General features: G+C 42.9%; 1 protein-coding gene and 1 long non-coding RNA gene across 4 annotated transcripts in view; one reads left to right on the plus strand and one right to left on the minus strand.

Annotated features, from left to right (window-relative positions):
- CLHC1 (clathrin heavy chain linker domain containing 1) overlaps positions 1–27678 on the plus strand; it is a 128096-nt gene that overhangs the window by 81435 nt on the left and 18983 nt on the right. The window lies entirely within an intron of this gene.
- LOC309612496 lies at positions 144–25968 on the minus strand. Of its 3 annotated transcripts, none has more exons than XR_014235213.1 (3): positions 21183–25968; positions 20808–20988; positions 144–20264 (listed from the first exon to the last, which is right to left on the minus strand). It is a non-coding gene; the product is annotated as an uncharacterized lncRNA (long non-coding RNA). The 3 variants fall into 3 exon arrangements; XR_014235214.1 differs by having other exon boundaries at positions 144–18333; positions 19980–20264; positions 20808–25968; XR_014235215.1 differs by having other exon boundaries at positions 144–16027; positions 18184–20264; positions 20808–25968.

A 27678-nucleotide genomic window follows, 5' to 3' on the forward strand; every position in this document is an offset into this window, starting at 1 on the left:
AAGAGATCAGTTTTAAATTTTTTATTTAAAATCTTCAAACATACACAAAAGTAGAAAGTGTAGTACCCATCACCTGGCTTCAACAATGAACACACTGCCATTTTTGTTTCTTTCACTCCTCACACCACTACTTTGTTTTGTTGGTGGTTTTTAAAGCAAATTCCTGATGTCACGTCATTCTATGGATAAATATTTGAATAAGTATCTCTGACAGGTAAGGACTTCTGACAGAACAAAATAATGCCATTAGCACAACCAACACAATTAACAGTAGTTTAAAAAACATTATATAATAATGTGTTAAATTTTCCTGATTGACTTAAAAAATCTTTTTCCATTTGTTTGTTTGAACCAGTAAAAGAATACTGGGAGCTTTACAAAATATTGTTAGAAACACTTTTAAAAACTGCTGTTTTGGTTGTGGCCTGTGAGCCATCTGCTTGAAGGTCATTTCTTGTTGTCCTGTGCGACTGCGACACTCACTGGCTTGTGGTTGATCAGTGGACGCGGAGCCAGAGGCCACACGTGACAGTGTGGTTCCCAGCCAACCTGCTCCCCAGAGGGGCCCCCCACGGGAACCCAGAGGCCCCAAGGAGCCAAGGAGGGGGAATTGGTGTCCCTGACACTCCAGATTCTTAAGGGAATGGGCAGCTTCAGAGATTCAGCTGTCGCTGGGCTTTTACTCCCCAAAAGCAGTGTGGGGTGTGCTCTTCATCTCTGGTTTCTGCACCCCCTTCTCCACTGCCCCTAGTGCAGGAACATGGCCCCAAGCACTTTTGCAGTCAAATCTTAGGAGGAGGAAGTTGGGTCATCTATAGCCCAGGAGAGCTAGGGATGTCCTTAGGGATTAGTAGAAACCCTGGGGCAGCTGGTGGGGCAGGTGGAGCCTGTATATTTGGCAACCAGAGGTCTACTGTTCTGTGCCCCCCATGAGTGGAAGACTGTGATAGAACGAAGGGCGGTGGATCACGTGATCAGGGTGTGTGGGGGAAGGGAGGCAGTGGCTTCCTGTGTTAAAACCAGCCCTCCTCAATCCTGTATATACATTACATGTGTGTTTATAATTTTCATCCTGTTTCCATAAAAGATCCAGGTGGATAGTAGGTACATCATTAGAATTAGGTTAAAGACTTGGCACATGGGCTGTCTTTGCACACACTCACCAGGGTTTTTTCTATAATGAGTCTTCATTAAAGGACCTGCACATTTATTAATAGGTACTTTCTATTTTTAAGCCATATAATGCCTCAAATTAGAGTATGGATCGAAATAAACAAACAACAAATACAAGTTTAAATAATGGGCTACTGTTTAGCTATTATAAGCTTTCTTATCTGAACACCTTTCTTTTTGAAAAACAGTTATTATGAACTGTTTCAAAATACAAAAGGCATTATTCGTTCTACTTTTTGTAGAGACAATTATATAACAAATATTGTTGTACTCCTTACCCAGCTTAAGAATTCGTATAATATAAATATAAATGGAAGCTTCTTAAATGGTTTCTCATCCAGCACCCCTCCCTCCATAGGTGTTTATCTCTCTCCTGCATGTCTTTATACTTATACTAATTTGTTTGTATTAAAAAATATATATATCAATAATAAATAATAGTAAATATTGATAACTATAATAAATAGTAAATATTTGCATGTTTTAAAACATGCTAAAATTAGCATCATACGATATGTAGGGAATTAAATACTTGATTTTCTGTATACAATGAAGACAAACAGGGGGCCCAGGACTTTTTGTGTGGCTCCTGGACATCTCTGTTCCAACCTGCTATTCAGAAGAATGGTATTAATTACCTTCTTAACACCTCTCCATTGTTGCTCTTATTTTTCTTTGTCCTGGCTGAGCTTTTTGTAAGCCACCTCCCCTCTTGCTGGCTCTGGAATCAGCCAGACCTAGACTGAAACCTTTCTGTGTTACTTGATAGCTGTGTGACCTCAGGCAAATTACTTTACTTCTCTGAGCTTCAGTTTCCTCTGTATTGTAAAATTATTGTATAATTCCTTCAATTTCCTCAATTTCATCTATATAACAAATAATATTAGTACTTGTAAAACAGATAATATTAGTACTCAGCTCAGACTTGTGACGTTTAAAGAAGACAATGCAGTTTAGAGGCTTAGCTCTGGACCTGCCAGAGTTGGTGCTAGGTCAGTCTGAATTATTTCTTCATTTTTGCAACCTGACATCTTTGAAGGAATCGACATTGAGACAAATGCTCACTTAGCTCCAGATTCCCCTTCAGGGCTGAGGTGTTCATTCCTCCCAACTGCTGCCCACAGCCTAGTCTGTCCCAGGACCGGCCTCTCAGCTGAAGTGAGTTGCTTTGGCCAAAGTTGCACTCCTTTCCCAGAGGCAGCCCCCATCCAGTGACTGGTCATGCGGAGGTGCAAAGGCCCAGCCCCCTCCCCCCATGCTGGGACCACTCTGAAGAGCCCTCTCAGCTCCAGAGCTCCTTCTGGGACCTGCTAAGACCTTTGTTGTGACGGCACCACAGCCCAGCTTCTCCCTCTGCTCAGTCCTGTCTTCACTCCCCCAGAGGTGCTGTTCCCCAGAGCTCTTCCCGGCAAACCTCTTGCATGCAAATCTCAGTCTCAGAGTCTGTTTCTCAGGGAGCCTGACTTGAGACACAGTGGAAAATAGAATAACATCTGTCAGAAAGTCAGGAGACTTATTGGCACGTGGGTGGGGACTGACACTGGGCAGGTAGTGGCTCCTTTTCTCTACCCCGTCCCCCCTCTCCAGACCCCAGTTGGGCTACTTGGGCCCCCAAAGGGAGGGTAGACCTAATGGGTTTGATAGGTCTGTCCTTTAGCAACCCTGGACCTATGTTAATTCCTTTTTCTTTTAAAATTGCACAAGTAATATATGCATACATTCTTCTTGTAAAAATATCAGCCAACAGAACAGTCATAGCAAGAGCCCCTCCGCTGCTGCCTCCCCAAACCCACTCTGCTACCCAGAGAGAACTTACTGCCAGTTTAGTATTTTCTCCAGAGGTATTTCTATCCATTTACACATACATATATGTACATATAGAAATGTGTGGTTTTATGGGGTTACATGTTTAAAATATAGATTACACTATGCATGTTGTTAAACAATTCACTTTTTTTCACGTCCTGTGTCTTGGAAATCTTTCCATGTCAGTGCTCAGCATATCACCTATTCTTTCTAACCGCTGCATAACGTTCCCTGCGATGTCTGTCCCGTGCCTTATGGCCATGCCTTTACTAGAGGACATTTAGGTTATTTCCAATGTTATGCTTTTATAAACAGTGTTATAATTAACATTTCTGCCCGTGCTTCTTTATTCACAAGTGCACATGTTTCTCTAGGTTAGCTGTTAGAAGTAGAATGCCAAGTCAAAGAGCAGAACACATTTTAAAGTTTGATGCAACCTAACTGCCCTCCTAACTCCCAACACCGGATATTTTTTTTTTCTCTCTTTTCTTCTAGCTTTACTGAGATATAATTGATGTCTAACATTCTGTAAGTTTAAGGTGTACAATGTGATGATTTGTTACACAAAAATATTGTGAAATGATTATCACAATAAGGTTAGTTAACACATCTATCACCTTACATAATTACCATTTTGCTGTTGTTATGGTGAGAACATTTAAGATCTATTCTCTTAACAACTTTCAAGTATGCAATACAGAATTGTTAACTATAGTCACTATGCTGTACATGAGATCCCCGGAACTTATTCCTCTTATAAGTAATAGTTTATACTCTTTGACCAACATCTCCTCATTTTCCCTACTCTATAGCCCCAGGCAACCACCAATCTACTTTGTTTCTATGAGTTTGGCTTTTTTTCCCACATATAAGCGAGATTATATAGTATTTGTCTTATCTATTTTCTTTTTGATAATAGCCATTCTAACAGGTGTGAACTGATATCTCATTGTGGTTTCGATTTGCATTTCCCTGATGGCTATCGACGTTGAGCACCTTTTCATGTACCTTTTGGCCATTTGTATGTCTTCTTTGGAAGTCTATTCAGGTCAATTATTTGGAAAAGTTTGAAAAGGATTGGCATTAATTCTTCTTTAAACGTTTGGTAGAACTCACCAGTGGAGCCATCTGGTCCTGGACTTTTCTTAGCTGGGAAATTTTAAATTACTGATTTAATCTCCTTACTCATTACTGGTCTGTTCAGATTTTCTAATTCTTCATGATTCAGTGTTGGTAGGTTGTATATTTATCAATTTATTCTAGGTCATCCAATTTGCTGGGCTATACTTGTTCATAGTAATCTCTTAGGATCCTTTGTATTTCTGTGTTACCAGTTGTAATGTCTCCTCTTTCATTTATAATTTTATTTATTTGAGTCTTCTCTCATTTTTTGCTTGGCAAATCCAACTAAAATTCCAGCACTGGATATTAATATTCTTTTTAATGTCTGCTAATTTAATGAACTATGATATTTTAGTATTTTAACTGTATTTTTGTTTACAGTGAGATATGGCATATTTTCCTTTGCTGTTTGCCATTTCTATTTCTTTCACTATGAAGTGCCTCTTTATATTCTTTCCCCCTTTTTATTAAATGGTTCACCTTATTCTTAATGAATTGTAAGAATTGTTGATATGCTGAATATTAACCCTAGCTTGTTATACATGCTGCAGATATTTTAATATGTTATTTTCTTTTAACTTTGTGATATCTTTTATGGTTCCAAATTTTGGATTATTATGTGGCCCAGGTCTTTAGTCTTTTTTCTTCATGGCTTCTGTGTTTTTGAACCTTAAGTAGGCCTTCCTCACGCCATGGTTATAAACATGTGAAAACATTTATTAAAGTTGCAATGAGTTGCGACTATCCTGTGGGCCAGCATCTGCTTGGTCTTAGACACTTAGGAGAGAAGCCCAGGTCGGGGCGCTATGCCCTGGAGGCCTACACCTCCACATTTCCTTCATCTTAGGAGGGCAAAGAACAGAAGCCACAGTTTGTAGATAGTCACTGCTGCCATGAAGCAAGTCTAGACAGAGCGCCTCAAGCTGCTGTTGCTGCCCACTCCATCCTGGGAGGGTGCAGAAAGTGTGAGGCCACCGGGAAGACCAGAGTTGTGGAGAGTCCCATCCCTTCCTGCCCAAAGTCCTTGACACACTCAGCAGTCCTGGAACAGTGCAGATGGGCGTAACAGGAGAGGTACTTTTAGGATGTGCTGCCATGTAGTAGAAAAAGCAGACACGCAGTTGTGGTTCTGTTGCTAAACATGAAAACATCTATCATCACAAGGTCTCGCTCAAGTATCTGCATTTGTAATGAACCGTGCTAGGCAGTGTGCAAAAAAGGAGTGATGCCTGCCTTGTTAGAGATGGCCCCTTCCCCAGAGGTGCTGTGATCAGAATCAGACAGGTCTGTGATTGGGTCCTAGCTCTGCCCTTTAGCAGTTGTGGAGTGTGGGCAAACCAGTGACCTTCTCCAGGTCTTGATCACCTCCTCTGTAAAATGGGCATTATCCTGGCTTGAGGGCGTGGTGTGTGCTGTGAGGATTGATGGGTTAATGGATGAGAAAGTGAATGTTAGTGTTCTAGAAACTATAGCATTGTTGTTTTACCTGGAGCCTTAGGGACACGTGAAGGAGAAGACATGGTCTCTGTCCTCAAGGAACTTGTGATGAAGACACATGGAAACAGAAAATAGCTCAGGGCAGGAAATCATCAAGTTGTCAAACTGTACGGTAGTGGAAATTGGAGAAGGGTTCAGATGGCCCGAGTACAATCCTATGCATGGTTGTTTTTTTACAAAAGTTGCCAAAGTCGTTTGTGTGAAGTGAAATGAAGCGATCCAAAGGAGATCACCTTGTCAGCAGAATCTGTTTGTCCCGCCCTGTTCTGAAGGACAGTGGAGCATCACGTGGGGCAGCTTCTGTCCCAGACTCCTCACTCTAAGGATGACGGTCTTTTCCTTTGATTTAGCCTTAAGTGCCTGCAGGGCTTTTCTCCATTGCCAAGACTCTGACTGTCTTGGTGAAGTGACCCTATGACAGCTTCTGGGTATCTAACAGGAGTCACCAAACAGGATTTAGAGGGAAAGGCTGAGAAACTGGCTGTTGGGGTCTGAATAACAACAAGGTAACATACCCTATGCTGAGTCCTCTCAGTGGGTTTTCAGTCTTGCTCCGTGCTGTGTCCCCAGAGTAATGCAGATATCCATCAGAGAAGGACAAGTAAGACATTGATGAAGGAGAGGGAGGTTGGGATGATGCTTTCAGCCATAACTGGCTGCGGAGCTTATGTATGGGGAGCTGGCATTTCCACTGTGGTCAACAGAGAAGAGGCCTGTGACTGACCTGTGTGTTATTTTGCCTTTGCTCAGCTGTGGGCCAGTGTAATCGGGACACAAGGTCCCCAGTCCATCTCTGAATGGGTCATTTTGCTTCCCAAGACCAGCTGCCTAAGAGATAGTTGTCTGACCTCCTTTACAAAGAGCAGTGGTGGCCAGATCACCTCTAGAAAACGGTCCAGGGTAGGGCTGGCTACATAATTTGCAGGACCCAGTGCAAAATGAAAATATGGGTCCCCTGTCCAAAAAGAAGGAAAGAAAAGTGCTGTTATACTAAAATATAAAACTTTTTCTTTTAAAAAGATCTTGTAGCTTATAAACATAATAGGCATAATAATGTTACATAAATTACAACATAAACTTAAAAATGCAAACACATACTTTTGGTGCCATATAATATTACATAATACAATAAATGATCATACTTTATTAATGCAATAACTTGATCATAAGATTTTACTGGTTTGCTTTTTTGCAAATTCATTTATTAGGTCATCAAAAGTTGTACTTTTAGTAACTTCATTTTCAATTGATGTAATTGAAAGTGACTTTAGTCACTCTTGGCAAATGCAAGATCTCAAATAATTTTTGAAAATCGTTAATTTTGAGAAGGATCCTTCTGTGGTACAACTCTTACTGGAAATGTTAGGTATATTTTAGAGACTGAAACAATAGGGTAAATTATTTCAAAATAGAAATGTTAGTACGTCTAGAGCTGATGATCAGCTTCATGTAAGTCTGAATTTAATTTTAAATATAAATTTATACAATAGCATTTTAATGTTTCCTCTGGTATTTCCAGTAACTTGCAGAGGTCGTACAAGAAATTGAAAGCAATTCATGATTTGTATATAATTAAAAATGCTTATTTATGAATTCTATTGCTTTATCTTTCATTATAATAAAATTAATTAATTTAAAATTATTTCTTATTAATAATTGGCTTATCTGAAGCTTCATATGAAAATAATGTCCTTTCTGTTGAATGCAATGGTCTTTAACTTTACTTTCTATTTCTAAGTCTGTGGATATTTGCTTTGTAGTGCTGTAACATTTTTCAAAACCAGAAATTCTAAACTATTTAAAGAATTCTAATAACTTTCTGATAGGTTTTATTGCAATGTCCATGTGCACAATTTTATTTTATAATAATTTACTGACACCTGTTTATTGACTGAGCAATAGTTCCCATCCCAGAGCTCAGACTGGAGAGTTATTATTTGTGTGGATGCTGCAGGGATGGGCTCTGGGGATGGTGGGTCTGCTGGCCTCCCACTGCTGTACTGGCACTGCTTCCATGAGGAGCTTCTCCCTCTTCTGGGGCTGTGGCCACTACTGCCATCAATGCTTCTTCTGTTGCTACCACCACTGTCACTAATCTGAGCTCAGATCTGGGCCTGGCTGTCCCTTCAGCACATTGCCTGCTGTGCCCACAGGCTGGAGTGTGTGCGTGTGTTTGTGTGTATGTGTGTGTGTGTGTGTCTTTGTGCTCTGCTGTCAGAGTATCTCCTCTGCTCACCCACATGCTTTGTTGTATCATCAGACTTTGCTTACAAAACACAAATTCAAAGGTAAAATTATGAGGTATTTCAAGAGAGTGGCCACAGAGAATTGAACCAAATCTGAGAGTTGGGCCCTGTATGACTGCACAGGTTACAAACCCATGGAGTCAGCCCTGATTCAGGGCATGGATGCAAACCTTGGTGGGGAAGCAGAAGCATCTTTGTACTGCAAGCCAAAAAGCGCTCCAAGTCGGGGACCCATAAACACCAGGACTGTGTTCTAAAAATGGAAACCCAGCACATCCTAAGTTGTAAAGTAGGGGTTCCATACCGATAAACAGCTTGAAAAACTTATATTCCCAAGGTAGAGAGGAAGTCACAATAAGTAACAGATGGTACTTATTCTCCCCATTCCTGCCCCAAGAGCTGGTGACCTAGGCCTAGTGAGAGGCCAGCTGAGCATAGGGGATGACCATTGCCAGGTGCCAGGTAGCAGATCTCCCACTGGTGCTTAACTATCATCACAGCCTCATCCTCTAACAGTGCTAGAGAATGTGGGCAGTGTCCTAAGGCCTTGCCCAGCCAAGGAGAAGAATGTTCACTGGATGGAGAAACAGGAGACAGAAAAGCAGACGTGGTCTTATGTCTAGGTGAGATGACTGGTACTTGTTTTGACCCAGTCCAAGTGCTTTCTTCAGGATGACACTCAAGTTCTCCAAAGATGGAAGTGGGATTTCTCTCTTCATCCAGGATTCCCCAAATAAGACATGTTCAATAGTGAAGCTGGTACCTTAGAAAGTTTTTATAACTTTATAATTTTTTTAATTTTAATTTTTTAAATTGAAGTATAGTTGATTTACAATGTTGTGCTAATTTCTGCTGTACAGAAAAGTGATTCCGTTACATATATATATATATATATATATATACACACACACACACACACACATTCTTTTTTAAAAATATTATTTTCCATTATGGTTTATCAAGGATATTGAATATAGTTCCCTGTACTATACAGTAGGACCTTGTTTTTTATCTATTCTCTATAGAGAAGCTTACATCTGCTAACCCCAACCTCCCACTCCATCCCTCTGCCAACCCCTTCCCGCTTGGCAACCACCAGTCTGTTCTCTATGTCCGTGATTCTGTTTCTGTTTTGTAGACAGGTTCATTTGTGTCATATTTTAGTTTCCACATATAAGTGATATCATATATTTGTCTTTCTCTTTCTGACTGACTTCACTTAGTATGATACTCTAGTTGCATCCATGTTGCTGCAAATGGCATTATTTCGTTTATGGCTGAGTAATATTCCATTGTATATATGTACTACATCTTCTTTATCCATTCATCTGTCAGTGGACATTTAGGTTGCTTCATGCCTTGGCTATTGTGAAGAGTGCTGCTATGAACTTAGGGGTGCATGTATCTCTTTGAATTATAGTTTTGTCTGGATATATGCCCAGGAGTGGGATTGCTGGATCATATGGTAATTCTATTTTTAGTTTTCTGAGGAACGTCCATACTGTTTCCCACAGTGGCTGCAACAACTTACATTCCCACTAACAGTGTAGGAGGATTCCCTTGTCTCCACACCATTTATAGCCTTTGCTATTTGTAAACTTTTTAGTGATGGCCATCCTGACTGGTATGAGGTGGTACCTCATTGTAGTTTTGATTTGCATTTCTCTAATAATTAGCAATGAAGAGCATCTTTTCATGTGCCTATTGACTATCTGTGTTTCTTCTCTGGAGAAATGTCTATTTAGGTCTTCTGCCCATTTTTCGATTGGGTTGTTTGGTTTTTTGTTGTTGAGTTGTATGAGCTGTTTTTATATATTGGAAATTAAGTCCTTGTCAGTTGTATTGCTTGCAAATATTTTCTCCCATTCTGTAGGTTGTATTTTCATTTTATTTATGGTTTCCTTTGCTGTGCAAAAGCTTATAAGTTTGATTAGGTCCTATTTGTTTATTTTTGTTTTTATTTCTATTGCCTTGGGAGACTGACTTAAGAAAACATTGGTACAATTTATGTCTAGACTGTTTCGATCTCTTCTAGGAGTTTTATGGTGTTGTGTCTTATGTTTAAGTCTTTAAGCCATTTTGAGTTTAGTTTTGTGAATGGTGAGAGGGTGTGTTCTAACTTCATTGATTTACACACGGCTGTCCAAGTTTCCCAACATCACTTGCCGAAGAGACTGTCTTTTTCCCATTGTATATTCTTGCCTCCTTTGTCAAAGATTAATTGACCATAGGTGTCTAGGTTTATTTCTGGGCTCTCTATTTTGTTCCATTGATCCATATGTCTGTTTCTGTGCCAATACCACGTTGTTTTGATTACTGTAGCTTTGTAGTATTGTCTGAAGTCTGGGAAGGTTATGCCTCCTGCTTTGTTCTTTTTCTTCAGGATTGCTTTGGCAATTCTGGATCTTTTATGGTTCCATATGAATTTTAAGATTATTTGTTCTAGTTCTGCGAAAAATGTCATGGGTAATTTGATAGGGATCACATTAAATCTGTAGATTGCTTTGGGTAGTATGGCCATTTTAAAAATATTAATTCTTCCAATTCAACAGCATAAAATATCTTTCCATTTCTTTGAGTCCTCTTTAATTTCCCTTATTAATGTTTTATTATTCTCAATGTATAAGTCTTTCACCTCCTTGGTCAGGTTTATTCCTAAGTATTTTATTTTTGGGGGTGCAATTTTAATTTTTTTATTTTTATTTTTAAAAAGATTTATTTATTTATTTGGCTGTGCTGGGTCTTAGTTGTGGCACGTGAGATCTTCGTTGCCGAGTGCGGGATCTTCGTTGCGGAGGCAGGATCTTTAGTTTCGGCATGCAGGATCTGTTAATTGCAACATGTAGGATCTTTAGTTGTGGCATGTGGGATCTTTAGTTGCAGCATGTGGGATCCTTAGTTGTGGCATATGAACTCTCAGTTGCAGCATGTGGGACCTAGTTCCCTGACCAGGGATTGAACCCCAGCCCCCTGCATTGGGAGCATGGAGTCTTAGCCACTGGACCACCAGGGAAGTCCCCAGGGGTGCGATTTTAAAAGGTTTTGTTTTTTTTTACATTCCCTTTCTGATATTTCATTGTTGGTATAAAGAAATGCAATTGATTTCTGTATGTTAATCTTGTAACCTGCTACCTTGCTGAATTCATTTATCAGTTCTAGTAGCTTTCGTACAGAGTCTTCAGGGTTTTCTATATATAGTATCATATCATCTGCATATAATGACAATTTTGCCTTTTCCCTTCCAATTTGGATACCTTTTATTTCTTTTGCTTGTCTGATTGCTGTGGCTAGTATAACTTTATTTTCTTATTAAAAAATCAACTCCAGTTTTTAGAGACAGAAGTTGATTTAGAAAATACAGATAAGTAAAAATAAGAAATCCCAGCTAGCAGAAAAAACTACTGTTAAAATTTTGATATATGATCTAGCAATCTTGCTGTTTGTTTGTTTTTCTCTATGTATTTCAGGAAAAAATGTCAGCTATAGGAAAGTACATGGAATAACATGAGAAACACTCATGTGCCCAATACCCTGAATGAATATGTATTTACACTTTATCATATATGCCTCAGATTATTTTATATAAAAGAAAAAAATATAGTATTACTTGGTGTCCTACTCAAATCCTGTTTTCCTTCTTCCTTCCCTAAAAGCAATTCACCTCTACTGTGAATTTATATATATCCTTTACATACACATTTTTATAGATTTACTACATATGTATGTATATTTATATTTTGTGAAGATTAAATATTTCCCTAAACTGTACATACTTTTTCTGGATTTGTTTTTGTCACTCATTGTTTGTTGTTAAGACTTATTCAAGTTGATACAAATAGACCCAACTGACTCATTTTAATTGCTGTTATAGCAGGGACTGGCAAACTATGGCTACAAGCATCCAACCAGTGGGCAAATCTGGCTAAGAATGGTTTTGCATTTTTAAAATTTGTTAAAAAAAAAAATCTGCAATACAGACTTAGGTGATCTACAAAGCCTAAAACATTTAATATCTGACCCAGAAAAAGTATACGAAGCCCTGTTGGATAGTAACCCTATCTATGAACATATGGCAATCCATTCCCCATGGATGGACACTGAGGTTGCTTCCAATATTTTACTCTTCAAACAGAACTGCTATGAACATTCTCGCATATGTCCTCCTATGCATATGTGCAAGGGTTTCTCTAGAACAAGGAAAATTGCTGAGTTGGACGGTGTGTGCATTTGCAGTTTGACTGCCAAATTCCCCTCCACAGTTGCTATACAAATTCAGACTTAAACTAACAGTAAATGAGAGGTCTCAGTTTTTCCAAAATTTCATCAACATAAAATTTTATCAGATTTTCAACTGCTGGCAGTCTAATAGAGGTGAGTGGCTCATGGCTTTTATTTATGTCTCCCTGTATTCTAGTGAAGTTGAGCAGCTTTACTTACATTTATTGGCCATTTAAATTTCTTCTTTTGTGATTGCCTTTCTTTTCTTTTTACTGGGATTTACCTTTTATTATTATAGGAATTATTTATATATTCCAAATTCTAATATTTTGTGAGGCCAATGTGTTGTAGATCTCTTATCCTACTTTGTTGGTTTTAAAATTTTATTTTAAAATTTCTTTTGCTGTTTTGGGTATCATTTGATGTACAGAAGTTTTAATTTTTGTTGTAGTTAAATGTATGAATCTTTTTCTGTATGGCTTGTGCTTTTTACTTCTTATTTAAGAAAATTTCTCCTATTTTGAAATCATAAAGATAGATTCCTATCTTATGATTTGAAAGTTTGAAGGTTTCACTTTTTATTTTTTTTTTATTTTTATTTTTTTTTTAATTTTTACTTTATTATTTATTTATTTATGGCTGTGTTGGGTCTTCGTTTCTGTGCGAGGGCTCTCTCTAGTTGTGGCAAGCGGGGGCCACTCTTCATCGCGGTGCGCGGGCCTCTCACTATCGCGGCCTCTCTTGTTGCGGAGCACAGGCTCCAGACGCGCAGGCTCAGCAATTGTGGCTCACGGGCCCGGTTGCTCCGCGGCATGCGGGATCTTCCCAGATCAGGGCTCGAACCCGTGTCCCCTGCATTGGCAGGCAGATTCTCAACCACTGCGCCACCAGGGAAGCCCTCACTTTTTATTTTTTATTTATATATTTTTTAATGTTTTCCATTTTTTATTGAGATATAATTGACTTACTGTTTATTTATTATTTTTATTTTATTTTTTAAAATAAATTTATTTATTTTATTTATTTATTTTTGGCCGCATTGGATCTTCATTGCTGCGCACGGGCTTTCTCTAGTTGCAGCAAGCAGGGGCCACTCTTCATTGCGGTACATGGGCTTCTCATTGCAGTGGCTTCTCTTGTTGCGGAGCACAGGCTCTAGGTGCGCAGGCTCAGTAGTTGTGGCTCGCGGGCTCTAGAGCGTAGGCACAGTAGTTGTGGCGCATGGGCTTAGTTGCTCCGTGGCCTGTGGGATCTTCCCAGACCAGGGCTCGAACCTGTGTCGAACCTCGAACCGTGCATTGGCAGGTGGATTCTTAACCACTGCGCCACCAGGGAAGCCCTGACTTTTTATATCTAGGTATTTAATCCATCTAGAATTTGCTTGGTGTGTGGTGCAGGATAGGAATTGAATTTATTATTTTCTGTCTGGAATACCAAGTCTCAACACCATTTACTAAAGGTCTTCCTTTCCCAATTAATTTATCATTAATTAATTAATTGATTAATCCATTCATTCATTCAATGAATATTTGTTAAGGTTCTACTATGTGCCAGGCACTTGAAAACAGTAGGGGGAAAAAAAATACAGAAAACATCCCCTCTGTCCTAAAGAAGTATACATTCTAGCAGAGGAGACAGACAATAAACAAAGCATACAGTGTGCCCGATAGCGATATCATCTGTGAAGAAAAATAAAGCAGAGCAGGAGGACAAGGAGTTTGAAGGAAGCATGGCTATCATAAATAGGGCGGCCAGAGAAAGCCCCTTACAAACTGGTATCGTGACATCTGAGCAGAGACTTGAAGGAAGTGAGAGAATGAGGATGTGGCTATATGAAGGAAGAAAGTGCCAGGCAGAGAGGGATGAGTACAAAGGTGCTGAGGAGGGAGTGTGCTTGGTGTGTTCAAGAAGACCAGCCAGGAGACACATATGACTGACGCAGAGTGATTAGCAGGAGAGGAGGTCGGAGAGGTCATGAGGAGCTGGCTTGTGGAGGGACTTGTGGGCCGTCGTCAGGACTTCAACTTTTAGTCTGAGCAAGCTGGGGAGCATTGCAAGGTTTTGAACAGGAGAGGACATCATCTGACTTACATTTTAAAGGATTCACCTTGGTTGCTGCGCTGGAGGAAGTTGGTGAAACTTCTCATCACCTCGCTTCTTCTGTCTTTGTGGTTGAGGGTGTCTAATGCATCCTCTGCTCTTAGTTGATACAAGGCTGCTTGTATGATACCACAAAGGGCTGGACGCTCTTGGGGGAGAGGTTCCTGGTGATTATCATTGTCAGGGGAAGAGTAAGAATAATGGAACATGATGATAGCATGCTGACTATAATGACCTCAATGGATAAAGGGGTCAGTCATGCTTCCCGGAGAACTCTGGATACGTTGATGGATGCCCTATGGTTATAATTATTTATTCCCAGAGCTTTATGTTCGAGTGACTGGTACTGAAATAGAACAGGCACCAGATGGGTAGATATTAGCTAAAAGTTTAATTAGCTGAAGAAAGAGAGAAAGCAGTGACAGCCTTAGGCTGACATCTCTTGAGACCCTAATAGTTTGAACTTCACAGTATCTCTTAGTGACAGTTTCCCTATCAAGGCAATTCCTTGTGGTCAGTTTGCATTTCCCCTACTGTTGTGCTCTTGGCTCTTTGACCCTCCGCTATCAAAACAGTCATCACATAATAACCAGCTTAATTGCAAGTGATTTCTTCTAGACTGTAAACTCTGAGAGTAGGGACTGGGGCTGCCTAGTCCACTGCTTTATTCCTTGTCCCATGTACAGTATCTGCCAGAGAAGGTGCCCAATAAGTATTCGGTGAATGAATGAGAAACTGTCTCAGGACATGGAGCTATTGTGTGGGATTTGCAGCTGGTTCTGGGTTCTTGTGTTTGGACTGCTGGGGAAGGCGTTGTATGCTGCACTTTTCTCTTGGGAGTGTTCAGTTGGGTGGTCCCACAGGAATTCTCCCAGCTGTCCTGGTGGCCTCCTGGGTCTCCTTGTTGGTTGAATCATCCTTGAGTGGAGACCCTGGGGACCCCTGCAGTTGGATGCAATATCTGGAGAAGCCGCTGCCTGCAGCCACGTGGGTGTGATCTGGAGACCAAGCTTGTCTTGATCTCTGCGCCAGGCTTCTGACAATAAACAAGCTTTCCACCCAGCAGCTGTTGACAGTCGCCTCCCACACGGCCCACCAGAGCCCTGCCCGGAGGTGGCATGACTCCCTCCCAGTTGTTGTAATAATAACAACACTATATTCGTAGCCAGAGCTCCAGGCCTTCACTCACATAGACACTGTTCACTTGTCTTAGAATGGGAGTCAGAGGAGCATTGAAACACAGAAAAATCATCTGGACGTTTATTTAACCATCTCCACGTTAATCTGTTCAGGTTCACATTCTCTGATTGCCCGGCTCCACTTCTGGCTGCTGAGCAGTGGGTAGGGGGCAAGCAGAGCTGGGGCACAGTGAGAGGCTAGGTGTCAGCTCCAGGCCACGAGGAGGGCCCCTGGGGAGGCCTGGGGCCTGGGCTCTAGTTTCCCTGGGGCTGCCAGGGGCCCAGCGGCAGTTTGCTCCTGCATGTGCCCGCGCCCTGAACCCGGGAGTGGGGAAGGCCTGCTGGGAGCAGCAGCCTCAGAGGACAGGAAGGCTTGCCTTCCTTCTAGGAACCTTCTGTTTCCTTCTGCCTGGGCCTCTGCTCTTCGGAGAGGCTCTGTGATGCTCCGGCCCTGCTCAGGTGCTGCGGGGGCCAGGCCGGCGCCCAGGGTGGGCGTGGGACTCGTCCGTCACCCTCCTCTCAGCCTCCTGGCCGGTCCAGGTGCACACGGCCCACACCCAGCCATGGGCTTGCACTTGACAGCCGCTGCACTGACCGCGCTTTTTTTTTTCCAGCTCCTGAGAAGCAAATGGAGAGGCACTTTCAGAATCCCGTCCACATCCTCCCAGCTCTCAGGCTGGCCAGGGGCTAAGAGAAGGAGAAATAGGAAGCTGACTAGTCAGTGGCCTGATTCCTACGCCCCTGTATAATTATGGGTTGGCCACGAGTTCCATTTCATTTTCTCAGCAGCCCTTTGACAGAAGGGAGGAGGAGGCAGCTGTTGAAACCACATGCCCTGGATCTTAGTGTTGCCCCACCTGCCCGGGAGCAAGGCTGCTCTGCGACATCCCAGGGGAGGTATTTACTTCTCCCCCCAGCTTTTTGTTTTTGTTTTTTTGTTCTTTTTTTTTGCTCCCTGTAATACTTCCAAAATTTCCACTGTGGCTGAGTGAGATTCCAAGGTGGTCTGGTCACTGCCCAGAGAATACGGGATTACACTGTAACGAGGGATGCCTGAGGTTCTGTGAAGAAAAGGGTCCTATACGTCCAAGGCATCATTGTATTTACTTCCACTTTAAGGCTTTTATACTCACATCTGGTGAGCCTGGGCCCCTTAGCTGAGGGATGAAGCCAGCAGCCATCACGTGTTCTTGAATAGACCCAAGGCTTTGCTCTAAGCTTTCCAGATAGATTTCATTTAAAACTGCAGCTTGCCTGTCACTTTAAGAAATTCATCGTATCCACCATCAGCCTGATACTGTTGAATATATTACTATTATGCATGGAGACACATACGATAGCTCTCACAGTGGAAACTAAAACTTTAGATTGGATAATTGCAGAAAATTTGACTGCAATTCACTAAGAATGTATTTTGGTGAATAAGGAAACAACATTTTGAAAAGTAGGTCAGGGCACTTTTAGGGAACCCAAAAAACCCACAAGGATTCTCTGCAGGTGTGATAATTGGGCGGTCCAGCAGCCTCCCACCTTCATCCCGGTTCCCTTGTATTTTTTTTTCCAGGCTGCTGTCTGTGACAGCTTGGGAAGGGGCCCCAGGCAGCTCTCCTCTGAACCCCTCCCTATGACTTCTCCTCTCTGCCTTCCCCCCAGCACACATCAGCCTCACTAGCACCTCAGCTTCTAATTTTAGCTTCTGTTTTGCATTTTGCATAGCATACAAGGAAATATAATGCAGAATTTAGGCAGGAGGGAAGTCAGGCTGTTTTCTCCCTGATCAATTGGCAGCGATCCATATTGATGGCTGTTGGCTGAGAGCAGTCAGTAGAACAGGGAACGGCAGAATGGTTGTGCCCTTATCTGCATTAGGGAGCAGTCTCTTTTCAGGATCCCAGGAGCTAGAAGCTTTCTGTCCTTTTCCCTTTGCACTGATGGCTGGTCGCATGATTTCAAACACCACTAAACTTACTTCTGGTTTTGTAGAAGTTCAAATGGACACAGATCATTGATTGTGTTGAGAGTGAGAGAGTGCGTGTGTGTGTATTTGGGGTGCAGGGAGGAGTACTTCCTGTAAGAACAATGAATTAGATTCAATAATCTGTCAAGACTAGAAGCTAGACAGATTCTGCATTAACAATCAAGTTGAGGACCATATCTTACAGCCTGTGTCATGCGGACTGTCTTCCTTGGGTGTCTTTTAAAGGATAGGGCAAAACTTTGGGAACAGACTGGATCAGTGCTACTGAGTGTGGTAGCATCAGCATCATCGGGCAGCTCATCAGGAACTCAGAATCTTGGGCCCCAGACTCTTCCTGCTGAATCCTAATCCCTGGAGGGTGAGGCCCAGGAATCTGTGTTTTAACCTGCTCTCTAGGTGACTCTTATGCATGCTAAAGTTTAAAAATTACTGAGCTAGGTGATCTCTCAAGGTCTCAACAGTCCAACTAAAAGTTAATTGTTCCTATAACTTTTTCTATGTCTTCTCCGGTGGGGTTGCTGAAAATTTCGTTAGTGAAACAAAGCCAAACCCAGCCTTTGTTATTGCAAAATATAACGCACATAAGAGCACATAGATGAATTATATAAAGGGAAGTCTGTAAAACTAAATGAATTATCATAAAAGTAACCCTTGGTCACTTCACCCAGCTCAAGAACCCTAGGAGGCGCCTTCTCAGTGGAACCCCAAACCCTTTCTCTACCCTAAAGTGAACCACTCTCCTGACTCCTGTGGTAATCACTTCTTTTCTTTCCTGTATATTTTTACAGTCTAAAACTGTACCCCTAGATAGGCCAGCGTAGTCTGGTCTATTTTTGACCTTTATCTAAATGGAATTACTAAGTACCTTCTCCTTGGTGTCTGGTTTCTTTTGCTCAACATTTTGTCTTCGAGATTTCATTAAGTTTTCAACACAGCGATTCTTGCCCTTGGTAAAGCTGCCGTACCCTCTCATTGCTTGGATCCAGAGCAACGCCTCAAAGCTGCACAGATTTTCCTTTAAAATGACAGCAAATTAAAATTAATTTGGTTAGTGAGAATTTCATGGTGTTCCTTGAGCCAATCGTGGATTCCACAGGATGTTGCCAAATGAGGACTGGGAATGACTGCTCCAGGTGTCCAGCTGTGTCTTCTCTGTGCCAGGGATGGGGATGGAGGAGATGGTTAGGAGGACCTTCAGGAGGGGGCACCTCTCCTTTACAGAAAGGAAATGCTCAGAACTCTGAGCTCCCAACATTTCTGAGGGACCTCAAAACCCAACATTCAACCAGTGTGTGGCATTGGATCAGGTACAGGGTGACCCAGGACTGTTTCAAGGCAACACATGTGTGTCTTCCTGCTAGTTTCATTCAGGTTTTCTCATCCATCACACAAACAACAACTGTGCTTAAAGCACATGCTAGAAAGAGTAGAAGAGACAAGACATCTAAGACACAATTTCTGTCAGTCTTTCCCCCTAGACTCTTGCTCTTCACAGAGGTTAAGAGCAAGGCCTTTGAGTCAGTCCAACCTGGGTTCTGGTTCTGGTTCTGCTACTTACCAACTAGGTGACCTTAAGCTCATCTCCACCTTAAAAATGGAGATTATAATAATAGTACATATCTCATGGGGCTATTTTGGTGATTGATTAGGAAATGCTTGAAAAATCCTTAGCGTAACATCTAGCTAATAATAATTCCAGCTAACAGTGAATGCTTCCAATGTGCTAGGTTCTGCAACCCTATATGATTGGTTCTATTGTTACCCTCAGTTTCAGATGAAGAAACTGAGGCCCAGAGAGGTTAAAAAACTTGCTCAGGATCCCACAGCTAGTATGTGGTGGAGGCAGCCTAACACCAGAGTCTTTGCTCTTAACCACTGTGTGTGTTAGTAACTCTTAGCTATTTTTATCATCTTTTTATGTCTAGGCTTTGGTACTCTTGGTGTGTTTTTCTCGTTATCTGTTTCAAACCTCTCACGTGACTTCTAGCACAGCCAGGGTCCTATCAGCTGCCTGTTCTAGATCAGCCTCTTGAAACAAATGAGACTGGCTTTGGAATTTGAGGATGGTCCCGTCTCCTTGTTATATGATCCTCTTTTGAGGGTTGTCTCTCACAACAGAAACTGGTGACGACAATGGTAGCCATAGTAGATGCCAGAGGGTCTTAGCTGTCACTTTATAAGCACTGGCTTGCCCCAAAGCCTCATGCCTCACTGAATTGGGATTCTGCAAGCAATGAGCAGTCAAAATGGTTCAAAGGTTGGAAAATGGTCCTGAAAGGACAGCTTAAAGGAATTGGCGGTCATTTGGTAGTGGCATATTGGTGACTCTAACTTTGAACAGGATATGAAAGTTGACAGTTTCCCCTGCTCACATGTGCTGAGAGAAGAAGCAACTGCCGAAAGGGATGAGCTTGACAGAATGTTTTCCTTCTATTGATGACAAAGTCTTAGTGCCCTGGAGTAGACTACTGAGGGATATTGGGAACAGACTGTGTTTCCTGGGCAGTGACATCGGCAGCTTGAGACAGTGGGGTGGACTTCTTCCCTTCTTTTTCCACTATTTTATGATAAGGGCATTTTTTTCTTTATTCTCAAATTTCTAAAGACCTTCCACAGTTATGGTAGGTAGAATCATCCCCCCTACCAAAGATGTCCACATACCAATCCCTGGAACCTGTTTATCCGGGTGGACCCACAAGGTTCTTCCAAGAAGAGGGAGCAGGAAAGCCAGTTTCAGGGGAATACGCTGCGAGGAAGACTCAACCAGCCATTGATGGCTTTGAAGATGAAGGACGAGGACCACGAATCAAGGAATGTGGGTGCCTCCAGAAGCTGGAAAAGGCAAGGAAGGGGACTGTCCTCTGAAGCTCCCAGAAGGCAATGTGGGCCTGCCAACGTCTTGATTTTAGCCCAGTGAGACCCCTGTCAGGCTTCTGACCTACAGAGCTGTAAGAGTATAAGATTTGTGTTCTTTTACGTCACTTGTTTGTTGTAGGTTGCTACAAAAGCTGTAGAAATCTAATACACACAGTTTAACCCATATGGCAAGAATATAATTTGGTAGATTGAGGGGGGAATTTTTAATTTTCTCTCTCAGTCTTGGCTTCTATATCCCAAGTTCATGAGACCTATAAGCCCAGATGTAGGTGTTAGTGCAGTAAGTACCTCTGTTTTTCAAGCTGATTTTAATGCTGCCTGTCAGCTGATACACCCTCTGGTGTCCCCTGGGGTTGACACGGGGAGGGGATGGGGACTGCTGTTCTTCATGCTGTCACCAACCCTGAGCGTCTGCACCCAGAGAAGCTTCAGAGGAGAACACAGTAGGACCAGTTGTCAAAGGCAGCCTGATGGGTGTGTAACCTTCTCTGCTTCTCAGAGTGACCCTAGTCAATCATGGCATCTCTCGTGACCTAGACTTTGGAGCCTCCTGTCCCCTTCCAGCTCCAGCCCCCGCTTAGAGAAGGGAGCTTTCTCCCTGTGCTGACTCACCTCTCAGGCTGCACAGTGGAGCCGCAGACTAATTCACAGCAGTGGGAGGAAGAACAAGCCAGGATCATTAGGAGCAAAAGATGCACCAAGTCCCGGAACAAAGACGTGACATCACAAAATGCTTCAACTGTGCCTGTCTTATTATAGATTCATGAAAAGACAATTGATTCCACACTGCTGACTGGAAAAAAAGAAGCCTAGTTATATTTTTCTATAAACTGAATATTTAGCATTGTAAAAGGAAAGCAAAACTTTCAACAAGTACAAAGAAAATCAAGTTTTAAGTAAAATACGGTTTCCCAAAGCAAGGCTGTGAGGCCATTTCAGGGGCCAAGAGGCCGAGCGTTGGAGCGTTTCTTTCCCAACCTGGCTTACTTGCTCAGGACCCAGGTCAGAAGGAGTTGATTTTCTGTTTTTGGCCGGGGAGGGGTGGCCAAGAACATTCCTGGATCAGAGAAGTTCCTACATTTGGCACCAGACTGTTGGGCCAGGGGCTCCTTGGCCTTCTGGCCCCCAGCTGCTTTGGACTGGAGGTCACCTCTCCCTCATCTTCCCACAAGGGTAGTAAGTGCTTCTGCGACTCCTACGTGGGGGGAGGTGCTATGTGAGAGGAAACCAGGCTGATGAGCCTATAATATTGTCCAACTGCCACAAGGGTCACTGCCTCTCAGAGCAGCTGCCACTGCCACCCTGTCTCCTCTCCCTACTGTAGACTGACTGACAGAAGCTTCCCGGGAGGGCTGAGCACTCAGGGCTGCTAATGAGGAGAAAGGCAAACACAGCCTCACCCGAGGTCCTAGTCTGTTGTCAGGGAGTATCCATGAGGCTTGTGTTCAATTCCACACTGGCCTGAGTGTCCCCAGACTGTAGAAACCCCAGCACTGGGGCTCTGATGGTCCCTCTTCCGTAGGTAAGCAATGCCCCCCTCCAGCAAGGAAGAGAACACGCCTTCCCCCATCTCAGGGAGCCACGGCCCCAGCCCCTTCCCCTCCTCCCGGAAGAAAGAGTGCGGGGGTCCCTCTTGGTGGTGAGTCTTTCTATTTTTCTAGTGACAAGCACAGGACAGAGCCTTTCTCTCCTTGTCAGGTCACCGTGTTCCTCCTTCTCATGCCAGCCCTGAGGTTTCCTCTAGGCCCTGGAATCACAGTGTGACCAGGCCTGCTCTCTCTGGACCATCCTCTGAGCTCCTGGCTGCCCACGTTGTTCTGGTCACAAGTTTTCATTCTACAGTGTGTTCTTCAGAAACCAATTTTCCCATCTTTGTAGGTGCCAGACTCTTGCCACTTCCCCTTTTCACTTTTAGCTATTTTGTAGTTCCACAAACTCCAGTTGAGGGTTTGCAGAAGAAATCAAACAAGTAAGCCAGAGTCATGAGCAGCTCTGTTGAACCCTCTAGCAGAGGAGAACTCTGATTCTAGCGTTAGATGAGAGTCGGGGGTCATCTGTTATAGTTATCCTTGCCCCTTCAAGCCCTACTTACTCAGTTATAGAAGTGCAGGCCTCCCCCTGAAACCTCAGTGTTTATCCATTTGGAAATCTGTTTCCATAAGACAGCCTGAGCTGCAAGGCTGGGCTGGGAGCCAGCAGCAGTGTGGATGCAGTGCCCTGAAGGGTCAGGCTCCGGAAGAGCCTCTGAGGGCTGCTGCAGGCATAACTGAGGCAGTCCGGCTCCAAGTTCACTGCAGGGGCAGTGCCTGGGGAGAGGCTCCTCTATAAAAAGCTCAGAGGCCAGCTGGGGGCTTCCTAGCCTTTCCGCTGGCCATGCTTACTTAGGTTTGGAACTGTATAGGTATGGACCGTGTAGCTTCTTGAAAGCCAGGAGTGTTGATGGGGTTAGGAGCCTGGACTCCTAATCCCCAGGTCTGGGCTCAAATCCTGCTTCATCACCACTTGGCTGTAGGCTCTGTGACCCCCAGTTTCCACACCTGTAAAACGAGGGTTTTATGTCTGCCTTCCAAGGTTGCTACGAGGCTGTCCGTGCCAAGTGCTTAGCGAGTGATAAGCGTGCGGTCCACAGCGCCTTTATTAGCAGTGTTATTTGTTGTCATCACGGTCGTCACCCCACCCAATATCATGAGCTGGTGAGGTGGGCCTGGTATAGTCCTCAGCAAGCTCACCCCCAAGCAGCCTCTCGAGCTGGCCCCCGAGCTCTTCCCAAGGCTCAGGTGCACCCTTCCCTGATTTCAGCAGCACTGAATTGGAAGGCACTGCCCAAGTGCTCACTTCCTTTTGACTGTCATCCTTGGAGCAGAGTCCCCAGAGGACCACTGCAATCAGCTGCTTCTGGTAGTTACAGCAGTTTTTAGAGCCGTGCATGCCCACAAGGCAGACTTCAGCTCGCTGAGTCATCCTGCAGGGTGTGTGCCGAGCCAGCCACCAAGACAAAAGGCAGCAGCAGTCAGGAAGACGAATGACTGTGGTGTACACAACAATTTTCAAGGGGATTTTAGCAAATATTTCTCTTTAATGTGTCCGGATGAAGGCAGGGTTGGGTGGGTGTCAACATTTATTCAACACTTACCAGCGACTTGGCCTCCACAATTGGACTTTGCTTTCGCTGAGCCCAACCCAAACTGCCCAGTGGGGACCCCCTCCTCTCAAACAGCCAGACACCCTCCTGAGGGGGGTCCCTGGGGCTAGTCTCTGACACCCAGTGGAGGGTGGGAGGTGGCTGTGAGGGGAAAGTCACTAGTGTGGTCCTGGACGGGGGGGCAACCCTCTCCTCCCCTCACCCCACGCATGCACACAACCTTCAAGGTGGGATTATAGGAACAAGAGAGGAAAGCATTGATTTCTCCCTGAGGTCATCACAGAAGGAAGTGACTTGCAATAAGGACTATGCCGTGAGATCTCTTTTCCACAGTTGCTGGGGAAATTTAGTTGTTTCTGGTAATACCACTGTTTATTTGGGCCTACGATATGAGGATGTCTCTAAAACTGCTTCATCATTATCTATCCTTACTTTCTGTTTGGAAATCGTGGAAGAGTGAGGTTAAAGTGAAGTGGTTTCTTTCCTGCAAATACTCCAATGTTCTCTCAGAAATTATTGGAAAAGAAAAAACAACTTTGCAACTAGCAGATTTCCCAAGGTTTGTAAGCAAATGAGTAAAAAGAAAGATAATGTAATTTTTTTTTTTTATAACCTGTGTTTTTTCTGATTTGAGGTTGGGTTTTAGTTTTATTTCTGGAGTGAACACATTTGGTATTTATTTAAAGAATGAGACAAACAAAAAAAAAAGGATCCAAATGGATGTATATATTTCTTAAGATAGATTGACATTGGTCTGCATTATTAATAAGTAATCAGGAAATGCTGTTTGGGAACGTTTGTTTTCTTCATCAGCAAGAATTTTTCCAGCCTTTATTGGCTCTGATATATCACAAGTTATTCTTGATTGTTCTGCTTCTTTTTTTTTTTTTAATTGAAGTATAGCTTTTCTTTCTTTCTTTCTTTGGCCACACTGTGCGGCATGCGAGATCTTAGTTCCTCAACCAGGAATCAAACCCGTGCCCCCTGCAGTGGAAGCACAGAGTCCTAACCACTGGACCTCCAGGGAATTCCCTGCTTCTTTTGATATTATTGTAACCTTGAGTAAATACCTATCGTCATAAGAAAATGGAAGGTGAGAAGGGGTCACCTGGCCTTGCCCCTGCTTCATTTATAGCTACAGTTGTACTTTCTACTGATGAAAGAGACCCTCTGAAATTGAGATGCCAGAATTTTTTTTTTTGATAACATTCCTTCTTTACCCGAAGTTTTCTCTTCCTACTTATGGGTGTAAGCCAAATGTCTCACTCTTCAGTGTAGAGGCACACAGTTGCTCCCTGCGAGTAATAATACCCCTGCACAAGTCTGAGATTTTATGTGGGTGTGCCCTCAGTCTCCTCTTTCCTTGACTGAGTGATCCTCATTTTCAGATAGTTAGAGGCTGTCTGCTCTCTGCCTGGAGATGCTGTGCGCTTGCAGGGCGCCCAGGCCATCCCATGCTCTGAGTCACTGTTGCTTTTCCCCTGACAAACTCCTAACAGGGTGCTTACATAATGACACCCTCTTGCTCTAGGGCATAACAGCAAAATAGCCATCCTGCTCAAGTTTTTCCTGTTCTAGAAGGTGTTTCAGCAGAATGCTTGGTGAATGCCAAGTCAATATCCAGAGTGAAAAATTTCAGAGGACAGAAATTCCAGGGGCGGATTTCTCATTAAAGTTGAGTTATCCCTTTTCTATTCAGGGCTCACCTAGCTACGTGATACTGTACCTGGTGGTCCTTCTGTAAGAAATGTGAGGATTTGGCTTTTGTAAGCACCGATAATACCAGGAGTCATCAATGGAGTCCAAGGTGTGTTCAGTCACCCTGGTTTATCATCAGTGTTGACATCTGCCCAATTTTGCATCTATTGTTGAAGGGCTCAAGCTGCTCGGGGACTTTCTCCCATGCAGGTACCTACTTGTCGGACTCTGTGTTATGGCTTATGATTTTGGACGTTTACTGCATTTTAAAAGGAATTTAGCACTCTTTTCATATATAGCTGGGTTTTCAAATTTCAAGATTTTAAGAGTTTATAATTTACCAATCTTTGAAGAGTTGTGGCTGAAACATTTCACAAGTGGATGCATTTAAAAATAATAGCTCAATCTGTAGATTTAAAACAACTCTGCTTCTCATCATTCAGAAATGGTACTTGGAGCAATAGCCAGCTGAGCCTGCGGTCACTAGAAAAGGCTGTGGACCTGAAAAACTTCTGGCCTTGACCTTCTCTTTGCCATTTTTTTTCAGGAACGTGTTCAGCACAGAGCTCCTGGAACTATTCTCTGAGGAATATAACTGTTAAGAGTTCCTGTAGATCCTCTGTTCTTATTATTTTCTGGATTCTAGTCATAGAGTTTGTTCTCTTATTTCTTTGGGGGATCAGAGTAATAAGTGAGGAGAGGTCGGTAAAGATAGAGGCAAGGCCTAGTGGTTTTTTATTTCCAAATCCAGAATAGACGATTTTTATCAACACCCCTTCCCCAATTTCTCCACCGGAGCCACTCTTGCTGACTCTTCCCCTCAAAATACAGTGAAAACAAAACAAAGAGACAACCAAAAAACCCCACTCACGCATGTACTGCAAGGGACTCCTGCCTCTAATAAATCCCCATTCTCAATCTCAATCTCCGTCTCTCCCTCTCTCTCTCTCTCTCTCTCTTTCTCTCTCTCTCTCTCTCTCTCTCTCTCACACACACACACACACACACACACACACACACACACACACACAAAACGCACAAACACCCGTGGAATTCCAGGTCCATCCTCCACCCTGGAGCCCTCTCCATCCTGTTCCCTTTCTACCCTGGGAGGAAATAAACACTCAATTTACTAAGTGCTTGCTCTACAGCTTAGAATTTGGAGAATTACAACTGAAATAGGCCAGTATTTTAAAATGCTTAATCATACTTCCCTAAAGCTATATATGTGTGCATGTGCACGTGCGTGTGTGTATATAAAAAAACCTGAATTTAACATGATAAGAAAGGTGAGATTTATAGTTAAAGCCCAGTCTCTAATGTAGCGGAGGGCACAGTGAGATTTTTCAGAACCTAGTCTACATTGATTTCCGTGCACGGCAGATAGGCTTTCCCGAGTCACTCAGAAGTATTTCCCAAACTCTGTTTTTGTAATTATACTTGGTCAAGGGTGAGAAATCCTGTCTCGGGATCCCTGTTTGCCTGGGAGTGGCGTGGACATTCCTGATGCTCACGGATATGAGGTCTCCGGGTGCCCAGAGGGCCCTTTATCTACCCAGAGCCTGACTGACATCTCTGCTCACTTTTGTATCTGCTCAGCCCAGAGTGCATGACCTTGTTCTATAAATACCAGTCTTGTTTAAATAACAGCTGCCTTGGACTCATGGCCACCACAAATCCCCCAGATGCACTAGGCAGGCAGTTCCCTCCTGGCTGTGAGCTTTGATCCACCCTCCCTCTGTGAGAGGCAGCAGAGGCATGGGGGTAGGGCCTTGAGCTGCCATCACTCACCCTTTCTTTCCACCAGTGTGTGAGACCTTTGGGGGATACAAAGATGAATACCACTCAGTCCCAGCTCTCGAGGAACTTACAGTGTGGTACAATAGAAGAGAGATGCACAGATAATCATAATACGAGAAAGAAAGAAAAACCATAGGACAGTAGGAATTGAGAGGAGAGTGAGCTCTCTCCCAAGTGGGAGATCCTGAAAGCCTTCATGGAGGACATGCATTTGAGCTGAGATTGAAGATTAGGCAGGATTTGAATATAGGAAAATAGATGAGCTATTTAGGAAAATATTACTTTGGATCCCTAGCTTATACATCAAAGTAAATTCCAAGTCCCAACAGTTTAATAGAAAATGCAACTCCTGGGAATTCCCTGGCGGTCCAGTGGTTGGGACTCCGCACTCTCACTGCTGAGGGCCTGGGTTCAATCCCTGGCTGGGGAACTAAGATCCTGCAAGCCCCACACTGTGGCCAAAAAGAAAAACAAAATGCAACTCCCCAAATAGTAGGAAACATAATCAATTGTTTATGTGATCTTGAAGCGGGGAAGTTTATTTTAAACATAAAAGAAATAAAATATAAAAGAAAAGACTGCTTTTTTCTAATTGAAGCATAGTTGATTTACAATGTTGTGTTAGATTCTGGTGTACAGCAAAGTGATTCAGTTATACATATATATATATTCTTTTTCATATTCTTTTAAATTATAGGTTATTAAAAGATATTGAATATAGTTCCCTGTGCTATACAGTAGGACCTTGCTGTTTATCTATTTTATACATAGTATTTTGTATCTGCTAATCCCAAACTCTTAATTTATTCCTCCCCCGCCTTTCCCCTTTGGTAACCATAAGTT

The sequence above is a fragment of the Balaenoptera borealis genome, assembly GCF_965194805.1.
Source record: "Balaenoptera borealis genome assembly, chromosome: 15".
NCBI classification, from domain to species: Eukaryota; Metazoa; Chordata; class Mammalia; order Artiodactyla; family Balaenopteridae; genus Balaenoptera; species Balaenoptera borealis.